Source organism: Vipera ursinii (assembly GCF_947247035.1).
Source record: "Vipera ursinii genome assembly, chromosome: 3".
Taxonomy (NCBI): Eukaryota; Metazoa; Chordata; class Lepidosauria; order Squamata; family Viperidae; genus Vipera; species Vipera ursinii.
The window spans coordinates 24,899,890-24,910,618 of NC_139516.1; the positions used below are offsets into that span (position 1 = coordinate 24,899,890).

The following is a 10,729-nucleotide window of genomic DNA, read 5'->3' on the forward strand; positions in this document are numbered from 1 at the left end:
CTCCCCAAACCTCGGCAGGTCTCCGTTCCTCCGCGCAGACCTGCCGACCTTTGGGGAGGTTTGGGCGCCTCCCCAAACCTCGGCAGGTCTCCGTTCCTGTTTGGGGAGGTTTGGGCGCCTCCCCAAACCTCCCCAAACCTCGGCAGGTCTCCGTTCCTCCGCGCAGACCTGCCGAGGTTTGGGGAGGTTTGGGGAGGCGCCCAAACCTCCCCAAAGGTCGGCAGGAAGAACGGAGACCTGCCGAGGTTTGGGGAGGTTTGGGGAGGCGCCCAAACCTCCCCAAAGGTCGGCAGGTCTGCGCGGAGGAACGGAGACCTGCCGAGGTTTGGGGAGGTTTGGGGAGGCGCCCAAACCTCCCCAAACAGGAACGGAGACCTGCCGAGGTTTGGGGACGTTTGGGGAGGCGCCCAAACCTCCCCAAACGTCGGCAGGTCTGCGCGGAGGAACGGAGACCTGCCGAGGTTTGGGGAGGTTTGGGGAGGCGCCCAAACCTCCCCAAACAGGAACGGAGACCTGCCGAGGTTTGGGGACGTTTGGGGAGGCGCCCAAACCTCCCCAAAGGTCGGCAGGTCTGCGCGGAGGAACGGAGACCTGCCGAGGTTTGGGGAGGTTTGGGGAGGCGCCCAAACCTCCCCAAACAGGAACGGAGACCTGCCGAGGTTTGGGGAGGCGCCCAAACCTCCCCAAACAGGAACGGAGACCTGCCGAGGTTTGGGGACGTTTGGGGAGGCGCCCAAACCTCCCCAAAGGTCGGCAGGTCTGCGCGGAGGAACGGAGACCTGCCGAGGTTTGGGGACGTTTGGGGAGGCGCCCAAACCTCCCCAAAGGTCGGCAGGTCTGCGCGGAGGAACGGAGACCTGCCGAGGTTTGGGGACGTTTGGGGAGGCGCCCAAACCTCCCCAAACAGGAACGGAGACCTGCCGAGGTTTGGGGACGTTTGGGGAGGCGCCCAAACCTCCCCAAAGGTCGGCAGGTCTGCGCGGAGGAACGGAGACCTGCCGAGGTTTGGGGAGGTTTGGGGAGGCGCCCAAACCTCCCCAAACAGGAACGGAGACCTGCCGAGGTTTGGGGACGTTTGGGGAGGCGCCCAAACCTCCCCAAAGGTCGGCAGGTCTGCGCGGAGGAACGGAGACCTGCCGAGGTTTGGGGAGGTTTGGGGAGGCGCCCAAACCTCCCCAAACAGGAACGGAGACCTGCCGAGGTTTGGGGAGGTTTGGGGAGGCGCCCAAACCTCCCCAAACAGGAACGGAGACCTGGGGAGGTTTGGGGAGGCGCCCAAACCTTCCCAAACGTCGGCAGGTCTGCGCGGAGGAACGGAGACCTGCCGAGGTTTGGGGAGGCGCCCAAACCTCCCCAAAGGTCGGCAGGAGGAACGGAGACCTGCCGAGGTTTGGGGAGGTTTGGGGAGGCGCCCAAACCTCCCCAAAGGTCGGCAGGAGGAACGGAGACCTGCCGAGGTTTGGGGAGGTTTGGGGAGGCGCCCAAACCTCCCCAAAGGTCGGCAGGAGGAACGGAGACCTGCCGAGGTTTGGGGAGGTTTGGGGAGGCGCCCAAACCTCCCCAAAGGTCGGCAGGAGGAACGGAGACCTGCCGAGGTTTGGGGAGGCGCCCAAACCTCCCCAAACGTCGGCAGGTCTGCGCGGAGGAACGGAGACCTGCCGAGGTTTGGGGAGGCGCCCAAACCTCCCCAAACGTCGGCAAGTCTCCGTTCCTCCGCGCCCTGCCTGCCTGCTTCTTTCCGCTGCGGAAAGAAGCAGGCAGGCAAGGCGCGGAGTTTGGGGAGGTGCGCGCGCACCTCCCCAAACCTCCCCAAACTTCGGCAGGTCTCGGACGGCGGTGGCTTGGGAGAGGTGCGGGCGATCCCGGAAGCACCAAAGCCTCGGCCGCGCACAAGTCCTCGGTAAGTTTTTTTTGTTGACTGGAGTATAAGCCGAAGTGGAATTTTTCAGCCCAAAAAGTGGGCTGAAAAATTCGGCTTATACTCAAGTATATACGGTAATTGTCCTCACTGTTAGGAACTTTTTCCTTAATTCCAGATTGCTTCTCTCTTTGATCAGTTTCCAACCATTGTTTCTTGTCCTGCCCTCTGGTGCTTTGAAGAATAATTTGACCTCTTCTTTGTGGCAACCCCTCAGATACTGGAATGCTGCTATGATGTCACCCCTATTTCTTCTCTTCTTTAGACTAGCCAAACCCAAGTCCTGCAGCAGTTCTTCATATGTTTTAGTCTACAGGCCTTTCATTATCTTAGTTGCTCTTCTCTGAACTTTTTCCAAGGTCTCCACATCTTTTTTGTAGTATGGTGACCAAAATTGGTTGCAGTATTCCAGATGTGGTCTCACTAGGATTTTATAAAGTGGTACTAATACTTCACATGATCTTTTTTTTTATTGAAAAGTTTTTCAGTACATTTTATCTTTAACAAAACAAAACCCCTCCCAACCCACCCCCCCTTCCCACCCCCTCAACCCTCCCTCCCTCCCCTTCCCCCCTCCCCAACTTCCCAGAGCTAAATACAAGGTATAAAAGTAAAAACAATCATAATCTACCATATGCTAACAACAATAGGTTATTAAGTCTATCGCACTTTAACTCTTGTAAAATGACTACAAGCAATATAAATATCACTTCACTACTTATTCAAATGCTAAATGAAACTTTTTAGTCCCGTATTTATTCTGGATATAATCAATCCATTTGTTCCACTCCACAATATATCTCTGTTGCGAATGGTCTTTCAAGTACGCCAAGATCTTTGCCATTTCCGCCAGGTTGGAAACTTTTAAAGTCCATTCTTCTATAGTCGGCAGTTCTTCCTTCTTCCAATATTGCCCTACTAAAAGTCTTGCTGCCGTAATTAAATTCAACATCAACTTAGTGTCCACAACAGTAGTGTCAGTAGTAATGCCCAGTAAAAACAATTGCGGACAAAACTTTATCCTTTTCTTAAATATCTTCTGCATATTCCACCAAATTTTAATCCAAAATGCTTTAACCTTTTTACAGGTCCACCATATATGAAAATACGTAGCATCTTCACCACCGCACCTCCAGCATTTAGGCTGGTAATTCGGATACATACTTGCTAATTTTTTGGGATCTAAATGCCATCTATAAAACATTTTATAAAAATTCTCTCTTAAATTTTGAGCTTGCGTAAATTTTACATTTCTCACCCAAATCTTTTCCCAAGTATCCATTGTAATAACTTCTTGGAAATTCTGAGCCCACTTTATCATACAATCTTTAACAAGTTCTGTCTCTGAATCAATTTCTATCAGTGCAAGATATATCCGTTTAATATGTGCTTGACCCTGATTCCTAATTTGCTTTACCAAATTTTCATCAGTCATTGAAAAACCAATTTTCTGATCTTCTTTCCACCTGGCCTGTAGTTGCCCATACTGAAACCAGGTTTGAACAATCTTTTCTCCTCGTAAGAGATTATACGGCTTCAAATGCCATACATTCCTTTCCAAACTTAAAATTTCCTTATATGTAGTCACATCATGTTTAAACCCAACATTTATATTTTCTATTGCGTGTTTCGGTATTGCCCATAGAGGTATCTTATAACTTGTATCTATACTTTTTCCAAACTCGCAACAGAGCATGTCTTAAAATATGCACCTTAAACACATTATCCACCTTCTCATCATACAATAAATATGCATGCCAACCAAATAACAAGTCATGACCTTCAAGAAATACTTCACATGATCTTGATTCTATGCCTCTGTTTACACAACCCAGGACTGTATTAGCTTTTTTGGTGGCGGCTGCACACTGCTGGTTCATAGTCAAGTGATCGTCCACTAGGACTCCAAGGTCCCTCTCACAGTTACTGTTTTTGAGCCAAGTCTCACCTAATCTGTACTTATATCTTTGATTTTTCCTGCCTAAATGTAAAACTTTGCTTTTCCTACATTAAAACTCAGTTTGTTGTATAGGGCTCTTATTTGCCTTAACAAAAGAAAAACACTCAACCTAGTTACATACAAAATAAAGACAGTCCAAATCAATGGTATTTGTCAAGAATTAATGCTCAGTAAAATCATTTAAAGCATCTCTAATTTGTATCAGCCCATTCACTATTTAACAATTTGGTAGTTAAATGGCATTTTACAAGATTCCAACTTTAAAGGAGTCTCAACTTGTTTTACGAGTCCTTGGTCAGTGTGTATTTGAATTCTATTTTTTGCTTTATTGACAGCATTTTTATTGTTTTAATTGATTGATGTTAGCTGTTCAGTTTGTATACAAAATGGGTAGCCACATAATTTGGCCTTCACATAACTGTTAACAAAACTGCATTAATAAGGAAGCAGTAACTCAAGATTTGATTGATATAGGACTCAATCTTGTACCGTTTTTATTATGCAAAATAACCACAGATATTTTGCAACATCCTTTGCGTTAGTTTGTCAGTTGCACATTGATTATGAAATACAGGATGTGATGTAAAGACATTCCAAAATTATCCCATAATATTTTAAAATATCACCAGTATGTCATGTATAAAAGAGTGTAGCCCAAACAAGGAATGTTGCAAATTCAAAAATCAAGCTGCATTAAATTGATCAACCTTTCATCATGTTCAGTAGCTATTGCCAAATAATGCTCAACACACAAGCACACAGACAAAACCAATTAGCCTCCATTTACAAGAAATTCCATGATGGAAATTTCATTAAATATTGTAACTAGAAAAATTAAGCAGTATTACATTTATTAGTTCTTGAATGGGAGATTCCCCAGGAAATTCATAAGTTCTAGGGAAGTTGGAAAAGCATCCCAGAAGACAGCAATGGCCAATCTTTTGTATGATTGCTGCCAAGAAAGCGACAAGGATGCATCTATATACCTACTAGGACTCAACTTGAAGGAGACCTTTAGCTACAGTGACATGTAGACTAACTTGGACAGCTATATAAAGACAGATGTATTACAGCATCAAGATATTTATTTTTTTAAAGACACTTCTCATTTATAATGGAGCTAGACACTCAAAAAATTAGAGAATACATAATACTTAAAATGTAATACATGTACATACTGGAAAGATTAAGAAATGCTTGAAGGCTTATAGTGACCAGTATAGGCATACATTGTACAGCAACACAAAGCTTTGGCTGTTGTGGATCATAGTCAAAAATTGAACATTTATTCTCGTACAGTATGACCAGGGTGTCTTGCCTTCCTCCATAGAAAGAAACCCATCTTCATCATGCAATTATTGACAGATTTTATTCCCCAGAGCCTGGGGACTGATATGCAATGAGTCTTAATACTGTATTCCAGGAAGACCATGATTCTCCCTCCAGAATTCAATGAAGAAAGAAGCTCCAAATCTTTGGTTTTTATATCCCATGAGTGAAAGATGAAAGTGAAAAAAAGAGAAAATTTGGATAATGACAACCTCAGACAACACACAGGTCAGAGTGCAGATGAAACCATCAAAACAGTAAAGGAATTCATCTTCCTGAGCTTTAAAATTGGCCAAAGTGGTGACTGAACCCCTGAGATCACAAGACATATAGCACTTGGAAGAACAACAATGTCTAGCATGAATGACATCTGGAAGAGTAAAGATATCAGCCTCACAAACAAGTGCATATTAGTTAACACAATAACTTTTCCAATTGCTACTTATGGCTGCAAGATGTGGACTCTGAAAAAGGCAGATAGAAGGGTGGACACCTTTGAACTGTGGTTCTGAAGGCAACTATTACACATCCCATGGACTTCAAAAATAACAAAGAAGTCCTAGACCAGGGCTGTCAAACTTGCAATGTCATGTGACATGTCACAACATATCATGACTTTTTTCCCATTGCCGGCAATTGGGTGGGTGCAGTTTCACCATGACACATCTGGCCTGTGGGCCGGCAGTTTGACACCCCCTTTCCTAGACCAAACCTCACCAAAAATATCACTTGAAGCCAAGATCATCAAACAGACGCTGTCATACTTTGGTCATGTCATGAGAGTGACTCACTCAAAAAGTCAATCAAGCTGGGAGTGATCAGCAGAAAAAGGAGAAGCGGTCACCTTAGTACCAGCTGGCTGGACACTATAAAGAATGACACCAGGATGACCATGGTGGATCTGAAGAGGCAATGTGAGCAGAGGGGCATGAAGAGTCCTGATCCATAAAGTGGCCAAGGGTCGGACACAACTGAATGGCTGATGATGACAAATGTCAATTTAAAAAAAGCCCATGCTGCTGGGTCTATAACCAAGAGTGTCTTCATCTTCTCTATGCACAGAGACATGAGGTCATGAGACAGAGCCTTTTCTTCATAGTAACCTGCTGAGCTGAGCATTCTTCTCTATTTAATTGGTAGTTCTGCAGCCAAACTCATAGCCCAGGAGTTATCAGAGACTGTAATTCTCCTTTCTGCATTACTAAGCAGCCATGGTGTTTAATAGCTTTAAAAGAGACCTAGAAATAGTGTACATAAAAGCAGCAGTTCTAAGTTTTTCCACCATCTTTACTCCAGGTTGAACAAAGGGGAGACTCTAGCTATCCATCTGCAGCAAAATGCAGCAAAAAGGACATGCTTTTCTGTTTGAAGGTATCCACCTATTGGTAAATTAAGCTGCTTTAAAAGATAAAATTACTATAGAAAAGATAAAACGTGCAGATGGTTGATAGATTTCCCAGACCTGAAAAAATTTAAGAAGATGATCAGATTTCAGGATTCCTCATAAAAAGAGTAGATTACTCTCCAAAGTGATTAATTGAAAAGTAAAGCATGACGAGAACATATAAGCAAATGAAAACTTTAGCTTTTGTTGCTATACTGAATAGGAGGTGAAAGGTGGTGACAATAACAGATTCCATTGGAAGGAGTAGAAAAAGCTATCTTAATCTATTTTATGGTTTATATGTCATGGTACCGTAGCAATCCTTCCCCTATCAAACTTTTAGATCAATTTGCCCAAGCTATGAGATCATATCATATTAATACATTATCTGTTTCAGAGTTATGGAGCTTAACTGGACTTTAGAATCTTTGCCAGATATCAAAGTTCAACTGTGAAAATATCAAAAGAAGTCCAATATTTGAACTGTGAAAAATAGCAGAATACGTATACATTTGAAAGGAGAAATGTTTTCTAGAAGGCTACGTTCTCTCTCCTGTCTATTTTTAAAGATTAACGGGACCTTGGAGGTCATCTAGTCCAACCCCCTGCTCAGGCAGGAAACCCTATACCATTTCAGACAAATGGTTGGCCAGTCTCTTCTTAAAAACTTCCAGTGTTGGAGCATTCACCACTTCTGGAGGCAGGTTGTTCCACTGGTTAATTGTTCTAACTGTCAGGAAGTTTCTCCTTAGTTCTAGGTTGCTTCTCTCCTTGACTAGTTTCCATCCATTGCTTCTTGTCCTGCTTTCAAGTGCTTTGGAGAATAGCTTGACTCTCTCTTCTTTGTGGCAGCCCCGAGATATTGGAACACTGCTATCATGTCACCCCTCACCCTTCTCTTTGTTAAACTAGACATACCCAATTCCAGCAACCGTTCCCTGTATGTTTTAGCCTCCAGTCCCCCAATCATCTTTGTTGCTCTTCTCTGTACTCTTTCTAAAGTCTTGACACCTTTTTTACATCGTGGTGACCAAAACTGGATGCAGTATTCCAGGTGTGGCCTTACCAAGGCATTGTAAAGTGGTATTAGTACTTCATGTGATCTTGATTCTATCCCTCTATTAATGCAGCCTAGCACTGTGTTGGCTTTTTTGGCAGCTGCAGCACACTGCTGGCTCATATTTAAGTGATTGACACTAGGACTCCGAGCTCTCTCTCACAGTTACTACTATTGAGCAAGGTACCACCTATACTATACCTGTGCATTTGATTTTTCCTGCCTAAATGTAGAACCTTACTTTTTTCACCATTGAATTTCATTTTGGTAGATAGCGCCCGGTGTTCGAGTCTGTCCAGATCCTCCTGTATTTTAAGCCTATCTTCTGGAATATTGGCTATTCCTGCCAGCTTGGCATCGTCTGCAAATTTGATGAGTTCCCTATCTATCCCCTCATTCAAATCGTTGCTGAAGATGTTGAATAGCACTGGGCCCAGAACAGAGCCCTGGGGCACTTCCTTCCATGTAGACGCAGTTCCATTGAGGACCACACGCTGAGTACGGCCTGTCAGCCAGCTATGAATCCATCTGGCGGTGATGCTGTCTAACCCACATTTTTCTATCTTATCAAGTAGTAGGTTGTGATCTACTTTGTCAAATGCCTTACTGAAGTCCAAGTAAATTATATCAACAGCATTCCTCTGGTCCACTAATTTTGTCACTTGGTCAAAGAATGCAATAAGATTTGTCTGGCATGATCTGTTTTTGACAAACCCATGTTGGCTTTTAGTGATAACTTTGTTCTCATCAAGGTGTTCGCTGATTTGTTGTTTGATTATCTTTTCCAGAATCTTCCCAGGTATTGAGGTCAGGCTGATAGGTCTGTAGTTTCCTGGATCTATTTTTTCCCTTTTTTGAAGATGGGAACTACATCAGCTCTCTTCCAGTCCTCTGGTAGTTTCCCAGTGCTCCAGGATCTTTGAAAAATATAGTTCAGTGGTTCTGAGATCACGTCTGCCAGTTCCTTGACAACCTTGGGGTACAATCCATCTGGTCCTGGTGATTTGAACTCATCTAGGCTGAACAGGTGCTCACTTACCATTTTCTTGCCTATCTTAACTTGCGTTTCTATTCTGTTTTTTATGGCACTGGTTTTGGTAGGTTGGACTGTTTTTTCCCTTTGTGTAAAGACAGATGCAAAAAGTGAAAGGACAGAATTTTATTTTACTAAAACCTATCCTGTGAGGAGCAACAACATAGCTATAATCTCACCATCTTACTTCATCCTCACAACCACTGGATAAAGTTGAAAAAGAGGGCAACAAGGTCCCAAATTGCTGGATCAGTCACTAATTTGCAGACCTTACAGTGAAAGATGGAAGAAGGGTATCCAGCTGTTGCTTCTTGTAAGGCATGGTTAGCAGAGGCTTGGTCAGGCCAAGAGTTATAAATGACTTTTAAGTAGCATGAGGAAGAGAGGCAGGCAAGAAAAAAACAACACCTGTGTGGGAAAATTTTGTTTGCGTGTAAGCTATAAATTAAAACTGATTTCATATAGATTTAAATAGCATGACATTATATTAAATATAATAGAACACTTCTACGTGGATTTAATAATTTCCCCTTTTATTACATTAAAACAAACATTAGGACACCTGGAGAGACTCAGGTTTTACCAGCTTGATGTATACAAATAAGCAGTAATTGAATTATTAGGGAAGTTCATTAGTTACATCAGTTTCTTATACAGTGCAGCATTCTGTCTTCCATAATAAATTGCAAAATACCTCATTTATTTATTTATTTATTTATTTATTTATTTATTTATTTATTTATTTTAATTCCATTTATATCCCGCCCTTCTCCGAAGACTCAGGGTGGCTTACAAGCTCATGCTTACAAGCTCATGCTTCACTGAATTGTATCTTACCATAAATTTTGTAAGATAAGGCTAACAAAGCCTGCTCACATAGATAGAATACAGGAAATAAAAGAATGCACAAGCTACACTATTTTTACAACACAACTAGACAATACAGTGAAATGTTTTCTCTTTAAAACACGTCTAGCTGCTCAGCTAATGCACCTCACTAAAAGTTGTTCTGTTTCCAAAGCAATCACTAGCAATGTAAATAATAAAAAAGGCAGTAACACTCCCCAATTGCTACCAAATGATACAGGTATTAAAATAGTTACAGTTTAGTAACTCGCTCCCAGTATTTGCCATTCAGCTCATCTTACCTGAAGTGGTTCACCCGACCTCAGCAATTTGTGGACTTTGAAAGAAGCATGAGATTGAATTCAGCAGGTAACTAAGTACAGATACTGCTCCACCCACTTCAGCCTGATACTTCCTGTTTTCCTAATACTTGAGGGGATGGGAGGAGCCTACACTGCAAGCATCATTAGTGTGTTGCAATCAGAGCTTCTGGAATAGTCAGAAATCTACCCAGGTTTTCTTTCATCATAAGCCTATCTGACTGCATACGTTTCAGCTTGTTGTCACTTTAATTCACTTTGTTATGCTCTTTTCATGCGTAAGGTAATGATCAGATCTGAACTGGTAGGAAAGGGTTCTGGATTGTTCAAATACGTTTCGATCAGTTTCAAGAATCAAGGTTTTTCTAAATAAATAAAAAGTAAGCAGCTTAGGTGGCCTTGAAAATTGCTTTTAGCAAAAAGAAAAGAAAAGTGAAGTTTGTTCAGATTTACTTTTGAAAACAGGTCTCAGTGGGACTAGCTCCCTTATAAATAGACCAGATTGTTGCCAAAGTATTGAGGCAAAAAACTGTTTAAACCTTTGGGAATCATAATTCAAGGTTGACTCAGCCTTCCATCCTTCCCAGGTAGGTAAAATGAGGACCCAGATTGTTGGGGGCAATAAGCTGACTTTGTAATAATGCCGCTTTGGGGGGGGGGCAAAAGCCCTAATAAGCAGGCATATACATAGAATGAAGGCTATTGCTAAGCACATTGGTTTGTGCTTAAATTGTAAGCCGCCCTGAGTCTTCGGAGAAGGGCGGGATATAAATGGGATTAAAATAAAAAATAAATAAATAAATATTCTGTATGATAACAGTTTGTATGTGGGAAAATGAAAGAATCATGTTTGTGTTGTATTAAAGATGAAAGTTACAGTTT

General features: G+C 42.8%; 1 protein-coding gene across 2 annotated transcripts in view; it reads right to left on the reverse strand.

Annotated features, from left to right (window-relative positions):
• The window catches only part of LPIN3 (lipin 3), a 56,298-nt gene extending 46,381 nt beyond the window's left edge, over window positions 1–9,917 (reverse strand). For both annotated transcript variants that reach the window (XM_083358807.1, XM_083358808.1), the window contains exon 1: window positions 9,830–9,917. The gene's annotated coding sequence lies outside the window, so the exon portion shown is untranslated. The remainder of the gene's footprint in view (window positions 1–9,829) is intronic.
• Window positions 9,918–10,729: the final 812 nt, after the last annotated feature.